Here is an 18,723-nt window from a genome sequence, read left to right as displayed (position 1 = left end):
AAGAGTATGTAAGAAAACCAATTCCTTGTCCTACATTTCACTGACCACATGACCTTGCAGAAGTCACTCAGTTCTGGGTGCTGCCTTTAAAGCAAACAGAGGAGCCATAGAAGTTGAAAATCGCAGTTGTTTCAGGGAAATTGTGTTATTATTGATTGTTGGACCAGGGAGCTGGGTTGAATAGGAGCCAGATTGTGGTGTCAAGTGGGAAAAAAGTTGAGCCTTGACATGATTCTTTGTTATACTGCTTTTTAAAAAAATGTTGTGATATTATTTGTGTTTAGATTGTTCTTCCCCTAAGATGATTGCAGTATCGATCCAGCTCAGCAGGTCGTTATGAGTACCTGAGTACCATGTGGCTGCCGTGGGAGGTGGTGGAGGATGGGGATGGCCGTGGTTGTAGCCACCTGCTCTGCTGTGGTCTCACCCTCCCCAATCCCCACAGATTGGTAGAGAAATACACACGTGTCTGCCCTGAGGCTGAGGCCTAGGGAGCCCATCAGCAGCTAGAGTTTTTGCCAAGTGCAGGGTGTCCTCTGGACTCTACTCTGGGTCCCAGCTGCACTTCATGGAAGGTGGGAGGTGCCTGCCACCCATTCCTGCCAGAGTAAGGAGGCCTCCCAAGACTCGGAATTCTGGGGGGGTGGGCCAACTAGAATTGGCTATCCTGGGTGTGTGGGGGTTGAGTCTGAATAGTTCCTCGAGAACAGCTTAGGAACTGTTCTCAGTGCTCCATGTGTGTTGGGCTACGGGTGGGGTGGGAGCCGGTTCTTTGCCCTGGAGGAGCTTACCGGCTGTGGGAACGGTAGTGGCTCCACCCGGACAGTGGGTGGGTGGAGTGATCACTTTATACATGAAGAAAGGAACAGATAGTAAGATATTTTATTGCTCATCTGGAGTCTTTTGACTATATCAGCATTTCAGAAATTGTATTTCCTGATTAAGACATTACTAGGAGTTTAGGTAAAGGGGGTCACATTTGTGTTATTAAACACGTTTCTTTAATACCAGCCTTCCCAGAATCCTTACTGATGAGCGTATCATGCCTCCCCAGGATAGGATGGAGTGTTCGTCCCAAACTTGTTTGACCTCAGGACTCTCCCTTTTCAAGGGAATCGTGTTAATTATTATCTCAGTTCTTGGGAACAGTTTTGATTATATGATATCTCATTGGGCCTCATTAATTTCGATGTTAATCAGAGGAGCTTAATGTATCACACACAGGCAAAATTACTTGCTTCTGGAAAATCTTCATACTCAACTCATTTCAGAGATGGCTGTAGGTAAATCAGTGTCCTTGCAAGGTTTTTATGCACACAGTTCACGGGGCTTCACTGCGCCACTTCTCAACCAGCTAGAAGACTTTGTTTCCCTAAGATTCTAATTCATTGTGGATCAATGCGTCTTGTAAAAATGTAGTAAAAACCGATTGCTAGAAAAGTGAAATGAGAAAGAATAGACATACACAAAATACAAGGTTGGGGTTTTTTAGCTTGAACAGATGCAAGCATTGCTCCATCAAATTGCTCCTTCTCGGTGCTTCTCTCAGTATCCGCCTTTAATCCCTTGTGGGACCAGTGACAGCAGCTCAGGGGTGTGGCCTGCTCCACAGACCTCGCTCAGAGCTGCTCAGCTGTTGGGCACTTTGTGCTCTTGGTTGGCGCTCCTTCCCCGGCTTCAAGTTCAAAGCGGCATTTAGATGTGTCTCTTTTCACGCTTCTGTTTGCCAGTGTGAGGTCTGCTGTGGATAATGAGAGCCTGACCTCAGAAAGATGCTTCCACCTTTTCACTGGGGGACAAAATTACTGACATTTTACTTACCAGGCTAATTTGACATCCAACAGGATCAGTTTTAATCACTTCCACTGGTGAATTCATGCCTGGTTGAAACTAGATGGGGTACGTCATTAATCTTCCAAAATGATCGCTTCCTGGGCTCCCTGCTAAAAGGAGGGCTTTCCTGTGTTCTGGGGCCTGGGTCTCAAACACCCACCCTGTGTTCACTGAGGTCTTGTTTCCTCACTCCGGGGAGGGGGGCGCAGGCAGCGTAGGCTCTGGCCTCTCAGACGAAGCTCTTCAGAAAAGTCTTTTTCCTTGATGTCAGCTTGTTACAAACAGTAAAATGACAAAGGCATTTATTCCATGTACTTAACACAGTGGGTATTTTAATTGCCAAATCCTTTGACAGCAGTAGACTTTTTGCGTGAACCTTGAACTATTGCCTCATGTAATGTATGCCCAACTTGCTCTTTACAGATAGTTAGCTGATTTGTTTGTTAATTTTTTTTTTTTTGGTAGAGAGGAATTGAGAAAAATTCTCATTAACATTATTATGGGCAGAATTTTTAATGTTAAATTTTAAAGCCAAAAGTTAAAATAATTTCAAAATTAAAACTTGTCGGTGCGGTGACTCATCCTATAATCCCAGCACTCTGGGAGGCCAAGGCAAGAGAATTGCCTGAGCCCAGGAGTTTGAAACCAGTCTGAGCTACAGTGAGACCATCTCTACTAAAAATAGAAAAACTAGCCAGGCATCTTGGTGGGCACCTGTAATCCCAGCTACTTAGGAGGCTGAGGCAGAAGGATCCCTGGAGCTCAGGAGTTGAAGACCACCCTGAGCAAGAGGGAGGCCCCATCTCTACTAAAAATAGGAAGACTATCCAGGGGTCTTGGCAGGCACCTATAGCCCCAGCTATTCGCAAGGCTTGAAGCCAAGAGTTTAAGGTTACTGTGAGCTATCATGATGCCACAGCACTCTACCAGGGTAACAGAGTAAGACACTGTCTCAAAAAATTTTTTATACTTCTAAACATGGAATAGCTGTGTTCATTTTGACATTGTTTTAGCTGAGCCAATTACATGCATAGGTGTCCTGTATATTTGGTGAATAAGCTTAGCTTCAAGGACAAAACAAAAGGAATTATATTCTATAAAAATTAGAATTAATAAAAATCAGAATAATGAATGGATGCTGTCAGTGCAAAACTTCAGGTTACTTTTACTCAGTGCCACTGATGTGTAATTCCTTAATAGATTCAGCAGAAGAAATGCTAGTGAAAATCTTTGGTTTTGGAATGGTTAAATGTTTGGTGGTTGCAAAATTGATTCGTTCTGAAAATTGCACATGTAGTTTTTTTTCTTCTTTATTAAATCATAGCTGTGTACATTAATGCAATCATGGAGCACCATACACTGGTTTTATAAACAGTTTGATACATTTTCATCACACTGGTTAACATAGCCTTCCTGGCATTTTCTTAGTTATTGTGTTAAGACATTTATATTCTACAATTACTAAGTTTCACATGTACCCTTGTAAGATGCACTGCAGGTGTAATCCCCACGATCACCCTCCCTCTGCCCATCTCCCCCCTCCCTCCCTTCCCTCACCCCCTTCCCCATATTCTTAGGTTATAACTGGGTTATAGCTTTCTTTTTTTTTTTTTTATTAAATCATAGCTGTGTACATCAATATGATCATGGGGCACCATACACTTGTTTCATAGAATATTTGACACATTTTTATCTCATTAGTTGACATAGCCCTCCTGGCATTTTCCTAGTTACTTTGCCAAGACATTTACATTCCACATTTGCCAAGGCTCACATGTACCCTTGTAAGATGCACACAGGTGTGATCCTTTCAATCCCCCTCCCTCTACCCACCTCCCCCCTCCCTCCCCACACTTTCCCCCTTCCCCCTGTTCTTAGGTTGTAACTTGGTTATAGCTTTCATGTGAAGGTCCTAAGTTAGTTTCATAGTAGGGGTGAATACATTGGATATTTTTTCTTCCATTCTTGAGACACTTTACTGAGAAGAATATGTTCCAGCTCCATCCATGTAAACATGAAGGAGGTAAGGTCTCCATCTTTCTTCAAGGCTGCATAGTATTCCATGGTGTACATATACCACAATTTGTTAATCCATTCGTGGATCGATGGGCACTTGGGTTTCTTCCATGACTTAGCAATTATGAATAGGGCTGCAATAAATATTCTGGTACAAATATCTTTGTTATGATGTGGTTTTTGGTCTTCTGGGTATATGCCCAGCAGAGGAATTATAGGATTGAATGGCAGATCTATTTTTAGATCTCTAAGTGTTCTCCATATATCTTTCCAAAAGGAATGTATTAGTTTGCATTCCCACCAGCAGTGCAAAAGTGTTCCCTTTTCTCCACATCCAAGCCGACATCTCTGGTCTTGAGATTTTGTGATATAGGCTAGTCTCACTGGAGTTAGATGGTATCTCAAAGTAGTTTTGATTTGCGTTTCTCTGATGATTAAAGATGATGAGCATTTTTTCATATGTCTGAAGGCCGCTCGCCTGTCTTCTTCGGAGAAGTTTCTTTTCAATTCTCTTGCCCAGCCTGTGAGGGGATCCCTTGTTCTTTTCTTGCTAATGCGTTTGAGTTCTCTGTGGATTCTGGTTATTAAACCTTTGTCGGAGACATAACCAGCAAATATCTTCTCCCATTCTGAGGGCTGTTTGCTTGCATTACTTACTGTGTTCTTGGCTGTGCAGAAGCTTTTTAGTTTGATCAAGTCCCAAAAGTGTATTTTTGAAGCTGCTTCAATCGCCCGGGGAGTCCTTCTCATAAAAAACTCACCCAACCCAATTTCTTCAAGGGTTTTCCCTACACTCTCTTCTAGTATTTTTATAGTTTCATGTCTTAAGTTTAGGTCTTTAATCCAGTAAGAGTCTATCTTGGTTAGTGGTGAAAGGTGTGGATCCAGTTTCAGTCTTCTACAGGTTGCCAGCCAGTTCACCCAGCACCATTTGTTAAATAGGGAATCTTTTCCCCACTGGATGTTTTTAATTGGTTTGTCAAAGATTAAATAACGGTAAGTAGCTGGGTTCATCTCTTGGTTCTCTATTCTGTTCCAGACATCTACTTCTCTGTTTTTGTGCCAATACCATGCTGTTTTGATCACTATCGATGTATAGTATAGTCTGAGGTCTGGTAGCTTAATTCCTCCTGCTTTGTTTTTATTTTTGAGTAATGTCTTGGCTATTCGAGGTTTTTTCTGATTCCATATAAAACGAAGTATTGTTTTTTCAAGATCTTTAAAGTATGACAGTGGAACTTTAATAGGGATTGCGTTGAAGGTATATATTGCTTTGGATAGTATGGACATTTTAACAATGTTGATTCTTCCCAGCCATGAGCATGGTATGTTTTTCCATTTATTAACATTCTCGGCTATCTCTTTTCTTAGAGTTTCATAGTTCTCTTTATATAGATCTTTCACATCCTTTGTTATATAAACTCCCAAATATTTCATCTTCTTTGGCACTACTGTGAATGGGATGGAGTCCTTAATTGTTTTTTCAACTTGACTATTGTTGGTATATATAAAGGCTACTGATTTATGAATGTTGATTTTGTAACCTGAGACGTTGCTGTATTCCTTGATCACTTCTAAGAGTTTTGTAGTAGAGTCCCTAGTGTTTTCCAGATATACAATCATATCATCTGCGAAGAGCGAAAGTTTGATCTTTTCTGACCCTATGTGGATGCCCTTGATCGCCTTTTCTTCCCTAATTGCAGTGGCTAAGACTTCCATTACAATGTTAAAAAGCAATGGAGACAATGGGCAGCCTTGTCTGGTTCCTGATCTAAGTGGAAATGATTCCAATTTAACTCCGTTCAATATGATATCGGCTGTCGGTTTGCTGTATATGGCCTCTATCAGTTTAAGAAAATGTCCCTTCTATACCAATTTTCTTAAGTGTTCTGATCATGAAGGGATGTTGGATGTTATCAAAAGCTTTTTCTGCATTGATTGAGAGGATCATATGATTTTTGTTTTTTACTTTGTTTATGTGCTGAATTACATTTATAGATTTACGTATATTGAACCAGCCTTGAGACCCTGGGATAAAGCCAACTTGATCATGATGTATGATTTGTTTGATATGTTGCTGGATTCTGTTTGTTAGGATCTTGTTGAATATTTTTGCATCTATATTCATTAGTGATATTCGTCTATAATTTTCTTTTTTTGTTGGGTTTTTTCCTGGTTTGGGGATCAGGGTGATGTTTGCTTCATAGAACATGTTGGGGAGTCTTCCTTCTTTTTCTACATTTTGGAACAGTTTGAGTAATATAGGTATTAATTCCTCTTTAAAGGTTTGGTAGAATTCTGATGTGAAACCATCTGGTCCTGGACTTTTCTTTTTGGGGAGGTTTTGTATGGTTGATGTTATTTCTGAACTTGAAATGGGCCTGTTCAACATTTCCACTTGATTCTGGTTAAGTCTTGGAAGGTGACGAGCTTCTAAGTATCTGTCCATTTCCTTCAGATTTTCATATTTCTGAGAGTAAAGTTTCTTGTAATATTCATTAAGGATTTTTTGGATTTCTGATGAGTCTGTTGTTATTTCGTCTTTGTCATTTCTGATTGATGAGATTAGAGATTTTACTCTTTTTTTCCTGATTAGGTTGGCCAACCGTTTATCTATTTTGTTGACCTTTTCAAAAAACCAGCTTTTTGATTTATTGATCTGCTGTATTGTTCTTTTGTTTTCAATTTCATTTAGTTCTGCTCTGATTTTGGTTATTTCTTTTCTTCTACTGGGTTTGGGGTTGGAGTGTTCTTCCTTTTCCAGTTGCTTGAGATGTCCCATTAAGTTGCTAACTTCCTCTCTTTCCGTTCTCCTGAGGAAGGCTTGCAGTGCTATAAATTTCCCTCTTAGAACTGCCTTTGCAGTGTCCCAGAGGTTCTGATACTTTGTGTCTTCATTGTCGTTTTGTTCCCAAAATTTGGCAATTTCCTCTTGATCTCATCTCTGACCCAGCTATCGTTCAGCATGAGGTTATTTAACTTCCATGTTTTTGTATGAGTATGTAGATTCCTGTTGTTACTCAGCTCAGGTTTTATTCCATGATGGTCCGAGAAGATGCAGGGAATAACTTCTATTGCTTTAAATTTACTGAGGTTAGATTTGTGACCTAAGATTTGTGATCGATTTTGGAGTAAGTTCCGTGTGCTGATGAGAAGTATGTGTATTCAGTTTTTTTAGGGTGAAATGTTCTGTAGATGTTTGCTAGATCTAAATATTGGATGGTTAGATTTAAATCTAAAATTTCTTTACTCAGCTTTTTGTTGGAGGATCAATCCCTCACTGCCAAGGAGTGTTAAAATCTCCGACAATTATGGAGCTGGAGGAAATCAAGTTGCTCGTGTCTGTTAGAGTTTCTCTTATGAATTGAGGTGCATTCTGATTGGGTGCATAGATATTAATAATTGAAATCTCATCATATTGAGTATTACCCTTAAGAAATATGAAGTGACCATTCTTGTCCTTCCTTCCTTTTGTTGGTTTAAAGCCTATTGTGTCTGCAAATAAAATTGCAACACCTGCTTTTTTCTGGTTACCATTTGCCTGAAATATGGATGACCATCCTTTCACCCTGAGTCTGTATTTGTCTTTTAAGTTAAGATGTGACTCTTGTATGCAACAGATATCTGGTCTGAGTTTTTGTATCCAGTCAGCTAACCAATGTCTCTTTAGAGGACAGTTTAAGCCATTCACATTAATGGAGATTATTGATAAGTTTGGTGAAATTTTGGGTATCGAGTTTTTCAAAAGTCCAGTGGACAATTTTAATCTTTTCACCATTGTAGAAGTTGGAGTTTGATCAGGAGTTTCTGAGTGAGTTTACGTTTGTAGTAGAGGATTGGGTTGGTCATTGCGGAGGATAGGTCTGAGAATATCCTGAAGAGCTGGTTTGGTTGTGGCAAATTTCTTCAACATTTGAATGTTGTTAAAGTATTTAATTTCTCCATCATAGATGAAACTCAGTTTAGCTGGATACAAGATCCTGGGTTGAAAGTTATTTTGCTTTAGGAGATTAAAAGTCGATGACCACCCTCTTCTGGCTTGAAAAGTTTCAGCAGAGAGATCTGCAGTCATTCTAATGTTGTTACCTTTGTAGGTAATGGCTTTCTTTCGCCTGATAACCTTGAGAATTTTCTCCTTCATGTTGACTTTAGTGAAGCTAATTAGTCTGGGGGATGACTTCTTGGGGTTGAATCGTGCTGGAGTTCTGAAACTGTCTGCTATCTGAATTTCAGAATCTCTAGGCATGTCTGGAAAATTCTCTTTCATAATTTCATGCAGAAGGGCCTCTGTGCCCATCGAAGCCACTTCATTATTTTCTGGAACTCCTATTATTCGTACATTTGCCTTCTTCGAATTATTCCAGAGCTCTCTAAGAGAAAGATCTGTTTTTGCTCTCCATTTCTCTTCCTCTTTGAGAGATTGGGAGCGTTCGAAGGCTTTATCTTCAATGTCAGAAATCCTTTCTTCTGCTTGGTCCATTCTGTTGCTAAGGGATTCTACTGTATTTTTCCTATCTTTAAGGGCTGCAAATTCTTGCTTCAGTGTGTCTAAATCTTTTGTGGTTTTGTCTTTAAATTCGTTAAATTCTTGAGACAACTTTTGAATTTCTCCTCAGATTCCTAATTCCATTTTATCAATCTTGTATGCTATCCAAATTCTGAATTCGATTTCTGACATGTCTGCCAGTTGTTTATGAATGGGATCTTCAATTACATCCCCCATTTCTTTCCTTGGGGGGGTTGATCTATTTTGGTTATTCGTGTTACCAGAGTTTTTCCGTTGATTCCGCCCCATGGTTGTTTTACTCCCTTTTATTTTTCCCCTAGGGTTTTGTTGAGGGCCCGTTCAGTGTTGTAGCCTGAGAGACTGGGGCCTTGTCTGGTGTGGTGGGGCTGAGTGGTTCTGACTTCTTGTCAGCTGGCTTCTGTTTGACCTCAGTGAAGCACTTACTCTGGGTTGAAGTCTCAGTTCTCTGAGTCGGCCCTACCCTGGATGTTTCCGGGGTCTGTGAGTCACCTCAGGCAAATCCTATACTCAGGGGTGGCCTCCTCTGGTTGCCCAGGGAGGCAGGGTGTATGGGTTCAGCCGCCTCAGGGAACTGGCCGCTCTGATGTGGGTCTCCCCCAGCCTCACTCCTGTGTCCCAGAGTCAGGACCGACCAGCCGCAGTTCGGGCACTGTCCACGCCCCGACAAATCCCTCAAGAATCTGGACTCCCGGGGGACAGGCCTCCAGATCCCAGAGTGTGGGTGGGGTGGGGTGCTGGGAGCTCAGATCCACCAGCAGCAAGCTCACTCCTTTACTCCCAATCTCTGGCTCCACCGCACCACTGCAGCCCAAGCCTCCAGGCTTCAGAGTGAGGGGGTTGGGGGGAGCGGCTGGAGCCCAGAATTGCCGGGCAGTGAACAGACTCAGCTCCACCCAGTTCCCTGCCTGGCCACACGGCAGGCGCTCAGGTCTCCAGAGCACAGAGCGAGGGCAGGGAGAGCTCCAGGAGCCCAGAGCCAGCAGGTGCTCCGAGCCGCAGGGAGCCCAGTCGGCAGCGAGCAAATTCAATTCCTCCCAGACTCTCGCCCGGTTGTACAGCCGCAGCTCAAGCCTTCAGGTTTCAGAGTGGGGGCAGAGTGGAGGGAGCGGCTGGAGCCCAGAACTGCGCAGGCGCTCAGGTCTCCAGACCACAGAGCGAGGGCGGGGAGAGCGCCGGGAGCCCAGATCCAGCAAGGCCTCAGAGCTGCAGGGAGCCGAGTCGGCAGTGAGCAAATGCAGTTTCTCCCAGTCTCTCGCCCAGTTGTACCGCCGCAGCTCAAGCCTTCAGGCTTCAGAGTGGGGGCAGGGTGGAGGGAGCGGCTGGAGCCCAGAAATGCACAGGTGCTCAGGTCTCCGGACCACAGAGCGAGGGCGGGGTGAGCGCCAGGAGCCCAGAGCCAGCAAGGGCTCAGAGCTGCAGGGAGCCCAGTCAGCAGCGAGCAAATTCAGTTTCTCCCAGTCTCTTGCCCAGTTGTACTGCTGCAGCTCAAGCCTTCAGGCTTCAGAGTAGGGGTGGGGGGGGAGCGGCTGAAGCCCAGAACCTCTGGGTAGCGAACAGACTCGGCTACCCCCAGTTCCCTGCCCGGCCACACGGCAGGCGTTCAGGTCTCCGGACCACAGAGTGAGGGCGGGGGAGCGCCTAGAGCTCAGAGCCAGCAGGGGCTCCGAGCGGTAGGGAGCCGGTCAACAGCAAGCAGATTCAGTTTCTCTCAGTCTCTCGCCCGGTTGTACTGCTGCAGCTCAAGCCTTCAGGCTTCAGAGTGGGGGTGGGGTGGAGGGAGTGGCTGGAGCCCAGAACCGCACAGGTGTTCAGGTCTCCGGACCACAGAGTGAGGGCCGGGCAAGCGCCGGGAGCCCAGAGCCAGCAAGGGCTCAGAGCTGCAGGGAGCCCAGTCGGCAGCAAGCAAATTCAGTTTCTTCCAGTCTCTCGCCTGGTTGTACCTCCACAGCTCAAGCCTTTAGGCTTCAGAGTGGGGGCATGGTGGGGGGGAGCAGCTGGAGCCCTGAACTGCTGGGCAGCGAACAGACTCGGCTACCCCAAGTACCCTGCCTGGCCACAAGGCAGGCGTTCAGGTCTCTGGACCACAGAGTGAGGGCGGGGGGAGCGCCAGGAGCTCAGAGCAGTTGGTAGCGAGTTCGACTCAGTTATATGCCTGGTTGTATTGTTGCACAAGGAGGGCTGCTGCACCTCGCCTCGGGGAATCACCACCCTTGAGGGTCTCCCTCCGCTGACTGTCCTGACCTCTCTCCCGTGCCCCAGAATCAGCGCTGACCAGCCGCAGCTCGGGGACTGTCCTCTCGCCTTTAGGAGTCACCCAAGAATCTGAAATCCTGGGTGACAGGCTTTCAGACCTCAGAGAGAGTGGAGGAAAGTGCTGGGTGCTCAGGGTTGCCAGCAAAGCATCTTTACAGATTTATACAGTTTTATGCCTGGCAGGAGAACACCTAGGCATCCTAGTAAGGGAGGTAGGTCCAGTTTGTAGTAGGTCTCTCCCGTGAAGTGTAGTGGGATGGCCTTTGATTTCTGCTCTTTTGTTTGTGGGGCCCTTAAGCCGATCAGGTTGGGGAGGGGGGGACTCCCGTCTGCTTGGTGATGGGTTTTGTACCTTTTGTTTGCTTCCTTGTGGTCGCAGCTCTCCTCAGCAGGGTTGATGTGCGTTCTTCAACTTTCTCGTTTGGTGTTGCTTGAATCCATCAGGTTACTTGCTAAATTTTCGTCCCCTAACTCTCCTTCAGGATGGGAGCCTCTGTGGAAAGCTGGCTTTAGTCCGCAATCTTCCCCAAACTCCTGGGTTATAGCTTTCATGTGAAAGCCATAAATTAGTTTCATAGTAGGGCTGAGTACATTGGATACTTTTTCTTCCATTCTTGAGATACTTTACTAAGAAGAATATGTTCCAGCTCCATCCATGTAAACATGAAAGAGGTAAAGTCTCCATCTTTCTTTAAGGCTGCATAATATTCCATGGTGTACATATACCACAATTTATTAATCCATTCATGGATCGAAGGGCACTTGGGCTTTTTCCATGACTTAGCAATTATGAATTGGGCTGCAATAAACATTCTGGTATAAATATCTTTGTTATGATGTGATTTTTGGTCTTCTAGATATATGCCTAGTAGAGGAATTATAGGATTAAATGGCAGGTCTATTTTTAGATCTCTAAGTGTTCTCCAAACATCTTTTCAGAAGGAATGTATTATTTCGCATTCTCACCATCAGTGTAGAAGTGTTCCCTTTTCTCCACATCCACGCCAACATCTCTGGTCTTGGGATTTTGTGATATGGGCTAATCTTACTGGAGTTAGATGATATCTCAAAGTAGTTTTGATTTTCATTTCTCTGATGATTAAAGATGATGAGCATTTTTTCATATGTCTGTAGGCCGCGCATCTGTCTTCTTCAGAGAAGGTTCTCTTCAAGTCCCTTACCCAGCCTGCGATGGGATCACTTGTTCTTTTCTTGCTTATACGTTTGAGTTCTCTGTGGATTCTGGTTATTAAACCTTTGTCGGAGACATAACCTGCAAATATCTTCTCCCATTCTGAGGGCTGTCTGCTTGCTTTATTTACTGTGTTCTTGGCTGTGCAGAAGCTTTTTAGTTTGATCAAGTCCCAGTAGTGTATTTTTGAAGGTGCTTCAGTTGCCCAGGGGGTCCTCCTAATAAAATACTCCCCAGACCGATTTCTTCAAGGGTTTTCCCTGCACTCTCTTCTAGTATTTTTATAGTTTCATGTCTTAAGTTTAAATATTTAATCCAGTGAGAGTCTATCTTAGTTAATGGTGAAAGGTGTGGGTCCAGTTTCAGTCTTCTACAGGTTGCCAGCCAGTTCACCCAGCACCATTTGTTAAATAGGGAATCTTTTCCCCACTGAATGTTTTTAATTGGCTTGTCAAAGATAAAATAACGGTAAGTAGCTGAATTCATCTCTTGGTTCTCTATTCTGTTCCAGACATCTACTTCTTTGTTTTTGTGCCAATACCATGCTGTTTTGATCACCATCGATTTATAGTATAGTCTAAGGTCTGGTAGTGTGATTCCTCCTGCTTTGTTTTTATGTCTGAGTAATGTGTTGGCTATTCGAGGTTTTTTCTGATTCTATATAAAATGAAGTATTATTTTTTCAAGATCTTTAAAGTATGACAGTGGAGCTTTACTAGGGATTGCATTATAATTATATATTGCTTTGGGTTGTATGGACATTTTAAAAATGTTGATTCTTCCCAGCCATGAGCATGGTATGTTTTTCCATTTGTTAACATTTTCAGCAATTTCTTTTCTTAGAGTTCCATAGTTCTCTTTATAGAGATCTTTCACATCCTTTGTTAGATAAACTTCCAAATATTTCTTTTTTTTTTCCTTTTTTTTAATTTATTTTTATTAAACCATAGCTGTGTACATTAGTATGATCGTGGGGCACCATACACTTGGTTCATAGATCGTTTGACACATTTTCATCACATTAGTTAACATACCTTTTGTAGCATTTTCTTAGTTATTTTGCTAAGACCTTTACATTCCACATTTACTAGGATTCACATATACCCTTGTAAGATGCACTGCAGGTGTAATCCCATTAAACTTCCAAATATTTCATCTTCTTTGCCACTACTGTGAATGGAATAGAGTCCTTAACTGTTTTTTCAGCTTGACTATTGTTGGTATATATAAAGGCTGCCGATTTATGAATGTTGATTTTGTAACCTGAGACTATGCTATATTCCTTGATCACTTCTAAGAGTTTTGTAGTAGAATCCCTGGTGTTTTCCAGATATACAATCATATCATCTATGAAGAGCGAAAGTTTGATCTCTTCTGACCCTATATGGATACCCTTGATCGCCTTTTCTTCCCTAATTGCAATGGTTAAAACTTCCATTACAATGTTAAAGAGCAGTGAAGACAATGGGCAGCCTTGTCTGGTTCCTGATCTGAGTGGAAATGACTTCAATTTAACTCCATTCAATATGATATTGGCTGTGGGTTTGCTGTAGATGGCCTCTATCAGTTTAAGAAATGTCCCTTCTATACCAATTTTCTTAAGTGTTCTGATCATGAAGAGATGCTGGATATTATCAAAAGCTTTTTCTGCATCAATTGAGAGAATCATGTGGTCTTTGTTTTTTAATTTGTTTATGTGCTGAATTATAGATTTATGTATATTGAACCAGCCTTGAGACTCTGGGATAAAACCAACTTGGTCATGATGTATAATTTGTTTGATGTGTTGCTGGATTCTGTTTGTTAGGATCTTGTTTAATATTTTTGCATCTATATTCATTAGTGATATTGGTGTATAATTTTCTTTTCATGTTGGGTCTTTTCCTGGTTTGGGGATCAGGGTGATATTTGCTTCCTAGAACGTGTTGGGTAGTCTTCTTCTTTTTCTACCTTTTGGAGCAGGTTGAGTAATATAGGTACTAGATCCTCTTTAAAGGTTTGGTGGAATTCCGATGTGAAGCCATCTGGTCCCAGGCTTTTCTTTTTAGGGAGATTTTGATGCTATTTCAGAACTTGATATTGGCATGTTCAACATTTCCACTTGATTCTGGATAAGTCTTGAAAGGTGATGTGTTTCCAAGTATTGGTCAATTTCCTTCAGATTTTCATATTTCTGAGAATAAAGTTTCTTGTAATATTCATTAAGGATTTTTTGAATTTCTGAGGAGTCTGTTGTTATTTCATCTTTGTCGTTTCTGATTGATGAGATTAGAGATTTTACTCTTTTTTTCCTGGTTAGGTTGGCCAAATGTTTATTTATTTTATTGAATGTTTCAAAAAACCGACTTTTTGATTTATTGATCTGTTGTATCATTCTTTTGTTTTCAATTTCCTTTAATTCTGCTCTAATTTTGGTTATTTCTTTTCTTCTACTGGGTTTGGGGTTGGAATGTTCTTCCTTTTCCCGTTGCTTGAGATGTCCCATTAAGTTGTTAACTTCCTCTCTTTCCTTTCTCTTGAGGAAGGCTTGCAGTGCTATAAATTTCCCTCTTAGGACTGCCTTTGCGGTATGCCAGAGGTTCTGATAATTTGTATCTTCATTGTCGTTTTGTTCCAAAAATTTGGCAATTTTTTTCTTAGTCTCATCTCTGATCCAGCTATCATTCAGCATAAGGTTATTTAACTTCCATGTTTTTGTAAGAGTATGCAGATTCCTGTTGTTACTGAGTTCAACTTTTATCAATGGTGGTCTGAGAAGATGCAAGGAATAATTTCTATTCCTTTAAATTTGCTGAGGTTAGATTTGTTACCTAAGATGTGGTAGATTTTGGAGTATGTTCCGTGGGCTGATGAGAAGTATGTGTATTCATTTTTGTTGGGATGAAATGTTCTGTAGATGTCTCTTAAATCCAAATGTTAGGTTTAAATCTAAAATGTCTTTGCTCAGCTTCTTTTTGGAGGATCGATCCAACACTGCCAAAGGAGTGTTGAAATCTCCGACTATTATGGAGCTGGAGGAAATCAAGTTTCTCATGTCTGTTAGAGTTTCTCTTATAAATTGAGGTGCATTGTGGTTGGGTGCATAGATATTGATAATTGAAATCTCATCATATTGAGTATTACCCTTAACAAATATGAAGTGACCATTCTTATCCTTCCTTCCTTTTGTTGGTTTAAAGCCTATCGTGTCTGCAAATAGAATTGCAACACCTGCTTTTTTCTGATTACCATTTGCCTGAAATATGGATGACCATCCTTTCACCCTGAGTCTATATTTATGTTTTAAGGTAAGATGTGACTCTTGTATGCAGCAAATATCTGGCCTGAGTTTATGTATGCAGTCAGCTAACCTCTGCCTCTTTAGAGGACAGTTTAAGCCATTCACATTAATGGAGAATATTGATAAGTCTGGTAAAATTTGGAGTATCAAGTTTTTCAAAAGTCCAGTGGACATTTTTAATCCTTTCACCACTGTGGATGTTGGAGTTTGATCAAAAGGTTCTGAGTCAGTTTACTTTTGTGGTAGAGGTTTGGGCTGGTCATTATGGAGGATAGGTCTGACAATATCCTTAAGAGCTGGTTTTGTTATGGCAAGTTTCTTCAACATATCAATGTCATTAAAGTATTTAATTTCTCCATCATAAATGAAACTCAGTTTAGCTGGATTCAGGATCCGGGGTTGAAAGTTATTTTGCATGAGGAGATTAAAAGTCGATGACCACCTTCTTTTGGCTTGAAAAGTTTCAGCATAGAGATCTGCAGTCATTCTAATATTCTTCCCTTTGTAGGTAATGGATTTCTTACGTCTGGCTGCTTTCAGAATTTTCTCCTTCATTTTAACTTTAGTGAAGTGAAGTTAATTATGATTTCCCTGGGTGATGTCTTATTTGGATTGAGTTGTGCTGGGTTTCTGAAACTGTCTGCTATCTGATTTTCAGAATCTCTTGGCATGTCTGGAAAATTCTCTTTCATAATCTCATGGAGAAGTGCCTCTGTGCCTTGCGAGGCCACTTCATCACTTTCAGGAATTCCAGTGAGGCGGATATTAGCCCTCTTCCAATTATCCCAGAGCTCTCTGAAAGAATGATCCATTTTTGCTCTCCATTTCTCTTCCTCTTTGAGAGTTTGGGAGAGTTCAAAAGCTTTGTCTTCAATGTCAGAAATCCTTTCTTCTGCTTGCTCCACTCTGTTACTGAGGGATTCTACTGTATTTTTCAGATGTTTGTGGGCTGCAAATTCTTGCTTCAGTGCATCAAAATCTTTGTTACTTTTGTCTTTAAATTCTTTAAATTCTTGAGACAACTTTTGAATTTCTCCTTGAATTTCTAATTCCAACTTTTGAATCGCTCCTCGAATTTCTAATTCCAGATTTTCCTCCATTCTATTAATCTTGTTTGCAATCCAAATTTTGAATTCAATATCTGACATCTCGGCCAGCTATTTATGAATGGGATTTTCATTTCCATCTGTCCTATCTTTCCTTGGGGCTGGGGGGGGTTTGATCTTTTCTGGTTATCCATGTTACCAGAGTTTTTCTCCTGATTCTGCCCCATGATTATTTTACATAATTTGTTTTTTCCCCTGAACAGTTCTATGGCCTGAGAAACTGGGGACCTGTTTTGTGTGGTGGGACTAAGTGGTTCTGTCTTGTTTTCACCTGGTCTTTGTCTGACCCTAGTGAAATAGTCACTCTGGGTTGAAGTCTCAGCTGTGGAGAAATACCAGCAATTAAGTCACCCCGCCCCCTACAGGCAACATTTGGAAAAAGGAAAATCAAACCTTCCTACAACCACACACCCAGGGCACCACCTGAATAGTCCTTGGACAGTTGGCTCAGTTCTAAAGGTCAAAATTAATTGTCTCAGTCAGCACCTGTTTCAGGTGGGAGAGTTTAAAATGTCTCTGGTAACTGGATCGCAGGGGTCTGGTGACTACTTAGATATGGCTTGCTCCAGTGCTGCGTGCAGTCAGGAGGAGCCATCCAGCAAATAGATTAGTCTGGGAGGATTGATGCCTCCTTCCCCACCTTGCACCTCTGTCACACCCAGTCACTGATAGCCCTGCAGGGCTGTGACCCAGTTGCCTCTAGTGAACAGATACTCCAGGGTTTGCACATGCCTGAATCACAAGGAAATCTATATCTGCTCCACCAGGTCGCTGCCCCCAGGAGGGGGAGGTGAGGCCTGACAACCTCCGGCACTTGATGGAGGCTGGGGGGTTTTCACTCAGTTCCATCCCCGCCCTTGGTTGATGTTACTAACAGAACAGAACTACTTTGCGGGAATTTGTTTCTGTCCCTGCTAAATTCCCCTGCAGAAGAGAAGCTGTTTTAAGTTCCTAGAGCCTGCGCCTGAGGCCCTGTCTTTGCTCCTGCTTGTTTGTATTCAGTTAGCTGTCAGTTCTAGCTTCCTGCCTACCTTTGTCTATAGGCTGATGATCCCCTGAGGACCGGGCTCTTCTTAGGCTCAATAAAGCGATCCTCTGGGTCAGTCCCGCCCTGGGAATTTCCCGGCTCTGCACTGGCGTTTTCTAGTCCCTGCTCCACCCAGGCCAGTACCACCTCAGGCAAACCTGCAGTGGTTGCCACCTGAGAAGATGCCCGGTCTCCTCTGGATGACCAGGGAGACAGGGGGTGTGGGTTCAGAATATCCGGGAGTGAGTCCTATTGTTGCCAAAAATGGCTGCTGCTCTGCGCCTCAGAGCACCACTGCTCCTATGTGGTTCCCTCTCAGCTGACCGTCCTCTCCTCACTCCCGTGCCACAGAATCAGCTGCAGTCTTGGCCTTGTCCACACCCCTTGAGAAGACATTTTGAAGACCTCACCCAAGAATCTGGACTCCTGGGGGCCAGGCCTCCAGACTTCAGAGTGAGAGTGGAGGGGAGTGCTAGGAGCCCAGAGTTGCAGGTAGAGAATATTTACAGTTTTATGCCTGGCAGGAGAACGCCGTGGCACCCTAGTAGGGGAGGTAGGTCCAGTTTTTAGAGGGTCTCTCCCATGGAGTGTATTGGGAGGACCTTTGAACTCTGCTTGTTTGTTTGTGGGGCACTCCGAGCCGTTCTCATGGGGGAGGAGACTCCTGTCCACTTGGTGATGGATTTTGTACCTTCTGTTTGTATCCGTGGGGTCGCAGCTCGCCTCAGCAGGGTTGATGTGCATTCTTCAACCTTCTCTTTTGGTGCAGTTCTAATCCACCAGGTTACTTGCTAAATTTCTGTCTTTTAACTCTCTTTCTGGATGGGAGCCTCTGTGGAAAGCTGGCTTCAGTAAACCGTCTTGTCTCCGCCCACCCCCACATATAGATTTGTGTTGAGTATGTGAGAGGGAGGTGTGTCTGAATTGCTTATGTGGAAGACAAATTGTGCTCTGACAATTTATGATAGGAGAACAATTAAATTTATAACATGGTGAGCTTGAAAGTATTTTACTACTGTTTTTAACCTCTCTAACCAAGCCATGATTTACATGGATCTATTAGTGGCTCTGTGACATTCAAAATGGTTTATAATGCTATCTGTGAGTAGAATTTCCAGTGGAAATTGATGGGAATTTTCATTAAAAACAAACAAACAATAAAATCAGTGATTATTTGCAATGAACTTGCATTGCCATAATTATATTTGGAATTGCTTATCCAAGATGTATGCAGAAATTAGATTTTTAGTTCTATAAACTTTGATATCCTTCATTGAAAATCGTGATTTGTTTTTCTTGCAAATGAAAATTGAGAGGAATGAAGAGTTTTGAAGACCTCAAGTATTACCCCTAGGGGCTTTTTTTTTCTTGAGACAGAGCCTCAAGCTGTCGCCCTGTGTAGAGTGCTGTGGGTATCACAGCTTACAGCAACCTTCAACTCCTGAGCTTAAGGGATTCTCTTGCCTCCGCCTCCCAAATAGCTGCCCA

The 18,723-nt window shown here is 42.6% G+C and overlaps 1 protein-coding gene across 2 annotated transcripts in view; it reads left to right on the top strand.

Annotated features, from left to right (window-relative positions):
- KIT (KIT proto-oncogene, receptor tyrosine kinase) overlaps window positions 1-18,723 on the top strand; it is a 96,113-nt gene that overhangs the window by 52,452 nt on the left and 24,938 nt on the right. The window lies entirely within an intron of this gene.

Source organism: Nycticebus coucang, chromosome 23 (genome assembly GCF_027406575.1).
Source record: "Nycticebus coucang isolate mNycCou1 chromosome 23, mNycCou1.pri, whole genome shotgun sequence".
NCBI lineage: Eukaryota > Metazoa > Chordata > Mammalia > Primates > Lorisidae > Nycticebus > Nycticebus coucang.
This window is presented reverse-complemented; position numbering and strand designations above follow the sequence as displayed.